Below are 12136 nucleotides of genomic sequence, written 5' to 3'. Positions count from 1 at the left end.
TGTCATGCAATTGCATTCGTCACAGACCCATTCTTTTTTCTCTCCGTAGATACACTATACTCAAGAATCGGTACTTCGGGAACTCAGATCCGATCTCTAACGGTCTACATGTAGTTTTTTTTTTGCTTGTTCTCGTTGAACAAAAGGGGAGGGAAGTAAATGGAGGAGGGGGGGGGGTTTCTCGTTGAACCATAACTCCTCGGGCGTAAAAAAATGACGGCGGACAAGAGCGACGCTCGTAATGAATTTTCTTGGAAGCGAGCCCCTGTAATTACATACATTTCACGGAGCACTATACATTGCTGCTTGATTCGCAAATTTTAAATAGGTACATATTATTATTATTATTATTATTATTGCAGCGTGCGAGTGTCTCTTCGGTACATTGCAAATTGAAGTAACAAGTTCGGGGAATACCTGCACCAACGGATAAATATATTTATAAATGCTCGGGTGCGACCGAGAAAACTTCAAGAGGCTAACGAGGTGTCGCTTATTTTAGACGATGGTGTTTTATACACAAGTACTTTGATGATGCTTATTATGAAAGTGACAGTGCGTATTCAGGAGCCGATCGCGGAGTTCCGTCCGAAGGGACGAGATCGGTATGTCACGAGTATAGAAAAATCGGCGGTCGATCGCAGGAAAAAAAAAAGCGCAAAACCTCGAGAAACTCGCGGAATCTTGGGAAGTACCGAGGGCAGGTACGTGTACACGTAACTCCAAAGTCGTGATCGGACTTTGAAGAAAAGAAAGAGAAAAGGACAGTGTATCCATCTCCGTGCGGCTTGCGCAAACAATTGGAAAAAACATATTCGCCATGAGTGGTACGCGCATAGGTGTTGCACATTGCATAGCGATTGTGAGTAATTTTCTAATTGCGCCGCTCGACCGACTACTGCACCCAAAGAGAGACACGCGCGCGCCGACGACGACGACGCATAGTCGCACGCGCGTCGATTCCTTTCGCGGCTTGCCGATCGCTCGGTTCTGTCTTCGTATCCACACACACACGCGCGCGAATGTATTATATACACGTGTGTATGCGTGGACCAACTGCACTTAGTCATTAGCATAATAAAGACTACATACTGATATTATTATAGGTACGTGCACATATATGTTTTTCATGCTCTACCGATCTCTGATGGCTTGTAACCTTGGATGGACGATATTGTTCGAGGAACAAGGATGTGTTGCAGGTCGAGCGGATTTTCGCGATCACGTAATAAGTTTGTTTTTTCTTTGTCGTCGCGGAAAATTAGACTCGATGTATAGCCATGGCAAGGATTTTTTTTTTTTTTTTGTTATTTTTCAACGACGCGACGCTTCCTCTGATCCATGTTTATTATTAACGAGTGCTACGAATAATTTATTCATTCATAACGCTGCGTTGTTGTCGATTTTTTTTTGTTTTCGTGCAAAATCCAACAGTTTCGAGGTGTTTCCTTGAGCGGGAGATTAAAGATGAGAAAGGAGACAATGTATAAACATCTCTCGTTTGAAAAAGAAATGAAAAGGACCCGATAACTTACGGGCGTTCCGAGGAAAATCGAGTGCCCGATAAGAAAAACAGCCGTCCATCAACTCCAAAAGCGGTGCTCTCTGCGGAGCGCAAGTGCTCGTAAATATGTAAGCTTCGAGAGTGCAAAGTTTATTTTTCCACTTTGAAACTCGTCGTGTCTTTTTTTTTTTTTTTCTTCTTCTTTTTTTGAAACAAAAGTTTCCAATAGCCAATGCTCCATAAGCACACACATACACACGCGTATCAAGAGCGACACCAGCTTTGGGAATCAGTCGCGTGAGTAATCCCCGTGTCCATACACATAATATACACTACACACTGCACTTTTCTCGCATCGCCGAATACAATGTGCTTTTAAATATTGACGATAGTGAAGCAGTGGTATACAATTTGCTCATCAAAAAAAAAAAAAAAAAAAAAAATTAATTATAGTAACAATAAGTAATAAGAACAATGGTGCTTGAGTTATTATTTCAGGGATAGCAAAAAAAAATGGGATTTTTACATATCTAGTTGCAAGAGGATAAATTACGACTTATTTAAACACTTTGTTAAAATAATTTTTGTGATTTTATACCGTGAACCTCTGGTATATGTACAATACATTCTAAAAATGGAATAGCTTCTTCGGCACTAAGTTTGAGTTAGTAGACATTAACTTAAATTCTTCGAAAACTCCAATAGCCGTAATTATTTAACGCACCAAAATCATGTATAAAAGTGAGAATTGCGTTTAATAAGTAGATTATCAAGTGACAGCCGTTTTAACGCCTGAAAATACGCATACTCCTCAAATGAATTGTTTGTTATCTTACAAAGACAGTGACTCTTTGATTTTTTTTTTTTTTTTTTAATGATTCATTGTTACAATAAACCACATCACTCCAACACAACGAAACAAATAATATCTACGTCAGCTTATTATGTAACAATGCAATATGCGTGAGTAAACGTGAAAGTATATACAATATTTAGTAAACGCACGAAAGTTTGAAAATTTTTTGTACAGCGCAAGGCTTGCTGGTATCACTTTTTTACATTCCACGATTTACATAAGTTGTGGATACCTCGTGTCATACTAGACACATTATCTGTTTTTTATTTCCCTCAAATTTCACTTGAACCCAAAAATAAGTACATTACAAGGGCAGCTTTCAGACGTGACTTTGAGATAAACTCCATATACACCCGTACATTTTTCTTCTTCTTGCGTTTCCCTCGACAATTAACGCGCCCAATGGACGCTACGTCCAAATCAACTCCCCGTGACCTTTAAGCTTAAGAGTACCCCTCGTATATACATATTTTATTTCATACCCGTGCACCCACAGAGGGTAAAAGCCATTGTCGTGTCCATCTCCCTCGGAGATACAAATATCACACGCTCGGACGCACACGTGCAACGCATGTAAGAAACGAGCGTCCTCGAGGAGCGGAGGAACGTGTATATATATATGTACGCGGGTAATGGTGCTATAAATTTTTCCAGATCCCCTCCCCCCGTCACCTTGACCATGTGCACAATACGTGTTGTAGGTGTATTGCATACGTATACACTTTGAAAATAATAATTGCTCGTGGCTTTTTTTGGGGGAAACAATTAAGCCCGATTTGTTTCGGACGCTATGTCTTTGTTTTTTACTCTGAGCCTCACGTGGGTGTGTTCACGTATACATGTATCTACAGTAATACAGGGGGGGGGGGTGGTAAAAAAATTGTACGCGATAACGATATTGAATTATACTCTTAATAACTTTTCCGAGCGATAAGATATTGCTCCGAAATCGCTCATCTGCACGGAATCGACAGCAGTTTAGTCGGATTTTCCGAACGAATATTTATTCTGCCAAGCGAGGGTTTTTTTTTTATTTTTGTTATTTTGCAATTCGTCAGCGTGTGAAATCACGGGTATCATTGTATTTGGCGGAAGGGGGGGGGGAAACTTGAATGCCTCAATCTGTTTGTCGAATCAAATTTTTACGAGAAGCTCACTCGCCGAGCCTTACTCGTGTATGTATGTGTGCGCTGTAACCTTGTGGGCTTTTTTGGGGTCACGGGATTTCGTGGGATATAAATGTTATGGTCGTCGAGTGAGAGGGTCGATCGGTGCAGCATATGTACAAACAGTATTCGTTTGAATGTCGTATATATACATATGGCTAAAGGTCTGTTGTCGCGAGTTAATTTTTCTGAAAATCGCCCACATAAACGACAAGATGTTTACTCATCAGTACTTCCGCAAACGGTGGGTGTGGCGCTATCATTTCTTCACACTAAACACATACCGATCTAACCGATTTTATCTATTGTTTTTTGTCGCAATTTGTTTTTTGCCTAATACAATGTGATTTGAAAAAAAAAAAAAAAAAAAAAAAACCTTTCCATCACAATCGATGCTCAAGATTTTTAGAAAAAGTATCCATATGCAAGGCTGAGAACAGTGGCTCGTTTTTTTCTTCCCGTTCGCCCGCCCGACAATTAACTATTCTTCAAAAACAATCGAGTGCCCAAAGTATATTATATACGTGCACTCGGTACTTACGTATCTGTTGGAAAAGCTGCATAGTTTCTTTCGCGCGCTTTCACAACGAGGATGGAAAGAAAAAAAAAAAAAAAAGAACCGCTAAGAATGAAAAAGAAAAGCCATCGACGATCGAGTCACGATCTCTTCACCTCGAGAATTCACCCACCCGTGGGTACGTGTACTCTTTTTTCATATACCAACCCATCGGCGCCTTTTTCAATACACAAGAGCCTATATCTACTTATACGTATAAAGAGGTTTCTTCATTATGTATTGTTAACGGCGAAATTTTCCATCTAAATCACGAGGGGGGGATAAAAGGGAGATTCCTATCTCACGTCTTTGGTTGTTTCTCAACCAACGCTGTGATACTTTTTGTACTGCGTTGTACGCGATGCGTCTCCTCTAGTATTTTTTCATCATCAATCTTCGATGTCACTCGAATTTGGTACTTATACCTTTTCGGTACAGTTTTCATCGAGTTTGAAGCAGATAATCAAGTGTCTTATTTTTTACACCACGAGTGTATCCACGTGACACGTGCGCGCGTCCTACTTCCTCTTTTTCTCGCGATTGCTCCGATTTCTTTTTTTTTTTCTCTTTCCAACTCGCGAACTGTCACGTTCACGCTGTGTTGTACACATGCGATGTACTCTCAACATCGAAATCAAGTATATCTACATGGGTACGATTTTTTTTTTTTTTTTTTTTTTACTCGCGAGAGGTGATGATTCATGCATCGCTCGTGCGCTTGTCTTGCACGCCAAACAAATTGTCAATCCCAAATTTCCACTCTAAATAAGCGTGTCGGATATTCATTTATTTTTACGAATCAAAAAAAAAAAAAAAAAAAGATAACTCCCGCGCTCTTTCAACAAGTGTATATGAACATGATAATAATAATAACCGAGCGACAATTTCGGTGCCAACAACATTCTGTATTTATAATCGCTCGTACTTATCTTAATTGCGCTTTTATCTCTCTCTCTCTCTCTCTCGGCGCCTTTTGTCTTTTTTTCCTTCGAAAATATATGCTCCGGCGGCACTTTATTCGACAGTCAACCACCTGCGCCAACCGCAGTCGTACAACGTGGTGCCGATTTTCCGCCTCACTGCATTGTATAATTTTTCGCAATTCGGGTAAACTATATATTCTCCTTACCGCGCTACACGAGCGTTCGACTTGGAAAGGAAAGAGAACCAACTCACCTCTTGCGCGATCGTCAAGCTCGCCGATCATCCTCCCGACCACCGCGGGATCGAAACAAATCACTCGACACTATAACCGATTAATAAGGAACAAAACCACGTGAAAGCCACTCCAACAGCAATGGTATACCATCCAAACTCACCGAGAGCCAATGAATGAAGGAGAAGAAAGAAAAAAAAAAAAAAAAAGTAAATTCGAGCCAGAAGCGCGGGTCCGCGACGCACACGGTGTTGCATCGGCGACTGAGCTGCTGAGTATACACGATTCCCGAGCGAGCGGCGGGGCCTTCTCTCTCCCCCTCCGCGTTCGACTCGCCTCCCGCGTCACCGTCATCCTTTTTGGAGGCACACACGAGATCACATATTATGTATATTATAATATTCGTCTTCCTCTTTTTCATATACATGTACATTTCTCGTGGCGACCATTAATAACATATTATGGTATGATGCGTGGATATATAATTATACAAATGTTATTTTAAACCACCCATACAACACCTCGACCGTACACGTCATCGTCGAGGAACGACTGCCCGTGATTTGTCCGGAGATCCGTATGTTACGCGTGTATAAGGAGTACACATATAACAATAAGGCATGGGGGTGTAATTGTCACGGGGGAGAAGGGACCGCGCGGAGTATATCAAAGGCACGCGGCTATACTATCCGCACGCGTGGTTGAGCAACGCGTTATTGAAATACTTGTTATAAGTATAGGATCCGACGTACATGTAGTCATAAATAAATATGTAATATGATTGTAATTTACGGGGAATTTATTTGTTCGCCATAGTATACGCCCCGTGTATAGCGTTTACTTGTATATTGAGACCCTCCTCGTACATTACATATATTTATATTATTGTCTTTTTCAACAGTTTTCTCACTCGACTATCGCTGCGAGAGAGACGCCGATTGAGCGAGATATGTATATAAAACAATAAAAGTACCGCGACGACGCTGCACAACGTTTCGTATTATTGCTCAATTTTACCTTCGCGCTATCTCGCTACATCAAATAAGACACTCGCACCGTTATACCCACGTGTGCGCTGATAAGAAGGCGCGCGAGTATCGCAATGGCATCGATTCCCCGTCAACTGACTTCTCATCAAATATATAATATACTTCGTTAATTCACGCAGCAAAGTGCCTAAAAACAAAAAATTAAAGTTTACATCGGAAATAATTGGCTCACCCACGTACTTGGGCTCATAATTGTAGTTTTTTTTTTTTTTTTTTTTTTTTTTTTTACAATATAATGTTTCCATAGTTTAATGGACTGTTTACGCTTAACAGATTGCTCGACAAAATTTTTTACATTAAGACTAAACAATTTTGGAAAAAAAAAAAATTAAATGAGAAAGTATTTAAATGTTTTATTTAACACTTTACAATAAAATTTAATTGCACAATTTATCTGCCCCAGTAAAGAAACTGTTTTTAAGCGTTTGAAAATCCATAAGATGATTGTGCCCGAGTCTGCCGAACCACGAGCTTTCGGGGAAGTTGTTTTGTTTGACAGATCGGCTCGAGGGATCGGCAGGAAGTCATAAGAGGAGAACTGTATAAGGTTTCATAAAAAAATAAAAATAAAAATGAGTGTCTTATCTCGGCTGATATGGTGTATATATATATACATTTGATTTGCAAAGTCGATTTCAATCGATCGATTCACGAATCTTCCTGGGCCTCTTAAATATCGTTTTTTGACTACACGCGTGCGTCCGTTCGTATTAAGTATGGGCGTTGAAGAAAAAAAAAAAAAAAAAAAAAAAAAAAGAGTCGCGATGGCGTCACAGCTTAGCACCAAATTAATAGTCCTTCAAAGTGATGATGTCACGATGGTTTCCTCTCTGCCAACGATTTGGAAGTGATTTAGTGATCGAGGCGCCTATGGTATAAAAATGTACATAGCAAACGATGATTAGTTTCATTACCATTTGTTCGTACGTATAGTATAATTGATAGTGCGTTAGTTGTTTTTTTTTTTTTTTTTTTTTTTTTTTTTTTTTTTTTTTTTTTTCACTGTGCGAAATCGAATACGCTCTAATGATAAATATTACGACAGGCGCTTCTCGTACTATGCGTATTTATAAACATCTATGGATTTCGAGACAATATCGTGATCCTCGATGAATGAAAAAAAAAAAAAAAAAAACATCGTCTCAAAGACTCGTATATTAATGCCCTTATTATACTTTATTTATACCTGATGTAAGAGACGTTATATTTGACAGTTTTTTTTTTTGTCTCTCACAGCGCGTTTAAATGATATATATTTACCACCGGCGATTAACATAACACACACACATGTACACACGATTGGATAAACACACAAGTGCATGAATAATTTCGCGTGGATGTGGGTAAAATTAACATAATTGTCTCTTTGTGTGTGTACGAAAAAAGGATGATGCTGCGGGAAAGAGAGCGTTGGACAATGGTACGTCTCTCTCTGTGTTTTACTGCGCTTATAAATTATTTATCTCATTGTTGTTTCACCGAGTGTTTGACTGGTATTTGAGAATGAAAAAAAAAAAAAAAAAAAGAAACCTAGACGCAAGAGCTTCTCATAAATTTGTCCCTCGTTCGGAGCCCCATCGGGAGGTAGTTGCGCAAGAAATCCGGCCGAAACCGACATAGTTTGTTTTTCTTCTTCTTTTTCTTCTTCCCCCTCCCCGCCAATACACAAATGCGTATACGAAACACGAAAAATCCTCCACTTGGACCGGGAACTGAACAATCGCCGTCGCGTATACGCAAGAATCGCTCGCACAACCCGAAACCTCATAATTATTTACATCACACATCAAACTTGGGTCCCGTCCCTATATACTGATGCCTACGGGAAAAGTCTCGATACACTTTTGGAGCCCGCGCAGAAGCGCCATATAGGTACACATGATATATAATTATTCACGGGGGTTTGTTCGTTTTTGCCTTGTAAAACTAAACAAGCATCTGACGCACAACAAAGCCACGGTATCGCCGGAAAACCTTTTTTGAGTCACACCGAGGAAGAGCAACGATTATTATTGTTTATAATTGTGGCGTTGATAGTCATTGCGATGGGTTACAAATGTTTTTCAACTAATCATCGTGCGGTTGTTGGTGACCGACAGTCCGGGTGCACGTGCCATTGTACGATATAATGGACACATAAAACCCTAAAAGGAGACGGTGGAAAAGTGTCGTGTTCGTGGCAAGGGTGAGCAAAGAGGGAGGGAGGGGCGTGTAATCAGATGAGCGGGACGTAACGCTACACGCGGCTCTTATATGTATATGTATATAACGTGAAATAACGATGATATGTCCACCCTCGTGTCATTTCGAAAAAAATCAATAAGCCAGATGCGGTCAGCATTTTTGCAGCTGATGTATATTTATATTATATACAGCACACAGAACGAATTATTCCGTGCACTGGAAGAAACCGATTTACCGATAGTAAGTAATATCGGTGGGATAAACGCACAAACTTGCCATGATATCTTTCTTACATACCAATATATTTATGTAAACTAATGAGCATTATAACATTGCTCATGCCAATGATTGGTTTTCAGTACTTGTTAATGCGCAAAATTTTCTCGTCAACGTTGTACTGGCAATTATTGCGAAAGACGACGAATGAGTAATCACAAGTGGGTAAGTACATGCAGGAGCGAAGGAAATCGAGAGACAGAGGATCGGAGCGAAAGAGGAGAAGGAGTAAGTAAGAATAGGGAAAAAGAAGCTCCAACGCTGCTGCGCAAGGGACAAGGAGAAAGAGCGGCGGGCGCGAGACAAACTCGAGTCGCAAATCCTCCCCCTGAGGGCTTGCAGCTTCGGGAGAGGATAAGGCATCCACGGAACTTTGTCTCCGGCTGAGCTGAGTTTACGAGGTTCCGTGGCTTCTTTAAGAATCCCGGGTGTACTTTGCCCGTAGACTCGCTCTTTACGAGTACAGCTAAGAGTATGTATACACGGAAGAGATTTTTCGATCGTTAAAACAAAGGGAGGGTGGAAAAAACGCTATGCGCGGAGCGTGGGGGCCTTTTTTGCAGGGTATATATGTTTCCGGGTACTTAATTAGGATTTTTTTTTTTTTTTTTTTCTTCTTCTATTGAAAATGTTGGATACGTCGGGGATTCTCGGCTGTTGGCTTGGGCATGGCTATTACTGTTGCTTGAGCCGTCTCTCTCTTAGCGCGTAATGTTACAAAAAAAAACCCTGTTTTCAAAAAGTTTGAAATGTTAAAAAAAGTGCAGTAAATCCTGATACTTTTTTTTGTTGTAAAAAATCACTTCTGGATTCTTTTCATTTAAATGTGGAACTATACATGCTACGTTTTGTGGCACTTGGATGGCATCACCATAAGTGAGTCCAGAAATTATATATCAAGTAGTAAAAATAAAGTTTTTGAAAGGTTTTGGCCTATCAGGGCTATTTAAAAATGTACCACGCGATTTTATGATAAAATTACGCACGGGTGATGCGAGAAGATATTAATAGAGAGGCTGATGTGTGTCTATTATAAGGAACAAAAAATACACATCGTCCACTTGGATTTTTAGATCCAGATGATTTTCATGTAACGCGGGATATTATGCAAATAACATTGAATTAGCATGTGTAGCATTTGATCAGCTACATTTACGTGTGGATGTGAATTGAATTTTAAAATGCAGCGACTTGGAGTTTTTTTTGCCAATTAAACGTGTTATGCACTGAGTTTTTAGTGAAGCTAATAATCTAAATCTAGATTGAAATTAGGTCAGTGCTAATCCAGTGATTACTTTTTAGGTGCCATTTTTACTTCTACTGCACAACACTACGTTTGATGCTGAATTCTGCATATTTTTCAACTTGCTAGCATTGCATTTTTTATTCCGAATTAGTATGGCTTGAACTATAATGATAAATTAACATATGTTGAACTGAAATAAGACTTGTTAAAAAATAGAGTGATAGAATTTTAACATTTAAGAGACGTACAATAAATACATCTTTATACGGTTTCACGAACTTTAAAATTCAAAAAATATTTACGATACAAATTCAAAATCAACTTGGAACTTCAAAATGAGTGCTGAAACTCCAATTTAAATTTCATCAGCTAACGTGCGGTTGTGAGTGCCGTCGTCGATTTACATACATAGGCATACATATAGCATGTTTAATAATTTTTTATTCCAAATGCCCAAAGGCCATTATGAATCTCAGACTTTTTACTCATCTAATGGACTTGAAGTGCACTCTTAGCCAAAGTAAGGAAAAATCATTAAGCACCAACAAAACATCATCACGCTAATTTGCCAAATATAAAGTATAGCTTCTTAAAAAAACTACTTACATACATCACAAAGTGATGCAATGAAAAGATCAAATTTGTATAAAGTTGAATAATAAAACGATTCGTGCATTTTGTACTTTACTCATAAACTCCCACGAAATAACAATAAAATAACAATGATAGTCATGACCAAGGCTCAATAAGAGCATAACATATTATATTGTATGTACCATCACGCGCATATTCACGGGCTCATTAGCGACCCGGCGCGGACGAACGAGCACCGATGCAATAATAATAGTAATAATAATAACAATAATAATATAGGTAATAAAGTAAAAGGCCGCACTTGAAAATTTTCAGAGCTCCGCCCCAGCCTCTGCGATCACCGATGGGATCCGAACGAAGCCCATATAATATACAACAATGAAGCGCGCCCGTGACCCGAACATCGACGGAGAGACAGAAAAAAAAAAAAAAAAAGGAGACGAGAGAAAAATTTAATCCTCGACGTCGTCGCTGCCGCTGCACGTCGTTCGATTATAAAAGAGCCATTAAGCCCTGATGAACGGGGCATTGCAAACTATAGCGGGACAAAGAAACGAGGAGGTCCCATTGTGTATTATTCGGTTTATCTCGCGCTACAATGTTAAGGGCCTGGCATTGAATGTTTGCATGTGTGGTGTATGTGTACATGTAGTGGATAAGTGAATAAACAAATGGAAATATTGATAAAGTTACTCAAATTTTTACATCAATGAGTATCCAAGAAAAAAACTACTTGTGTTTTCCAAGAACTCCACCAAAAAATTCTAGTTACCGATTTGCCAAAGTACCTTTTCATTTAATAAGTTACAACTGTTGTTTGTGATGTTTTGTCACATAAATACATTCAAATGTTGTGATGGCAAAACACCTAGCTAATACTATTAAGTACTGGGCCCACAATGCACGTGTGAATTACCGTAAATTAAAATCAATAAGTATAGCCTCTTTTGCGGGAAACCTCGAGGATTCATAATTGTGACTCCGTGCGCGGGTTTACCGGAGGCTTGGGACTTGGGACAGTTGGGACGCTTTTCTTTCGTCTCGGGGACGCAGTCGGATCCTGTCCCCCGTCGATAGTGCTATATTCAATATTTCAATTTTCAATTAATAGAATTTGACGTATTAATTTAATTTAATTTGTAGGCCTTTTATTCGAGATATTGCATTTGTCAGTATATAATACTGGAGTTAGATATATACACATACAATATTTCACATGTAATACATTGATACTTATAATAAGTATTTCTTATGTTTGATAGTTTATTGACAAAAATATATCTATCAAACTTTTGACGCAGCGGAGAATACATGTTTAAATATTTACGTTGGTAATATAAATAAAGGCTCTTTTAAGGGCATTAATAAAGGACGGATTATTCCGATTATTACCTTGAATCTTGAATCCAATAATTTGACTGAATTTCATTTAACTCAGAGTCAGCGCCATCTCGCGCAGGTGGTTTCAAATTAAAAAATCCCTAAAAAAAACTGTGTCCATTGTTAGCCGTCGATACGGCAGGCTATGAAGAGTATCTGTTGTTGGTAT

At 39.1% G+C, this 12136-nt stretch overlaps 1 protein-coding gene across 2 annotated transcripts in view; it reads right to left on the bottom strand.

Moving 5' to 3' along the window:
• Positions 1-5438, bottom strand: part of LOC106639155 (uncharacterized) — a 30504-nt gene extending 25066 nt beyond the window's left edge. For both annotated transcript variants that reach the window (XR_016293050.1, XM_014352621.2), the window contains exon 1: positions 5259-5438. The gene's annotated coding sequence lies outside the window, so the exon portion shown is untranslated. The remainder of the gene's footprint in view (positions 1-5258) is intronic.
• Between the last annotated feature and the right edge of the window lie 6698 nt (positions 5439-12136).

Source organism: Copidosoma floridanum, unplaced genomic scaffold, assembly GCF_036245765.1.
Source record: "Copidosoma floridanum isolate Cflo_tuat_1 unplaced genomic scaffold, Cflo_Japanese_pri ptg000014l, whole genome shotgun sequence".
Classification (NCBI taxonomy): Eukaryota; Metazoa; Arthropoda; class Insecta; order Hymenoptera; family Encyrtidae; genus Copidosoma; species Copidosoma floridanum.
Note: the sequence above shows the minus strand (reverse complement) of the source record. Positions and strands in the feature narration are given on the sequence as shown.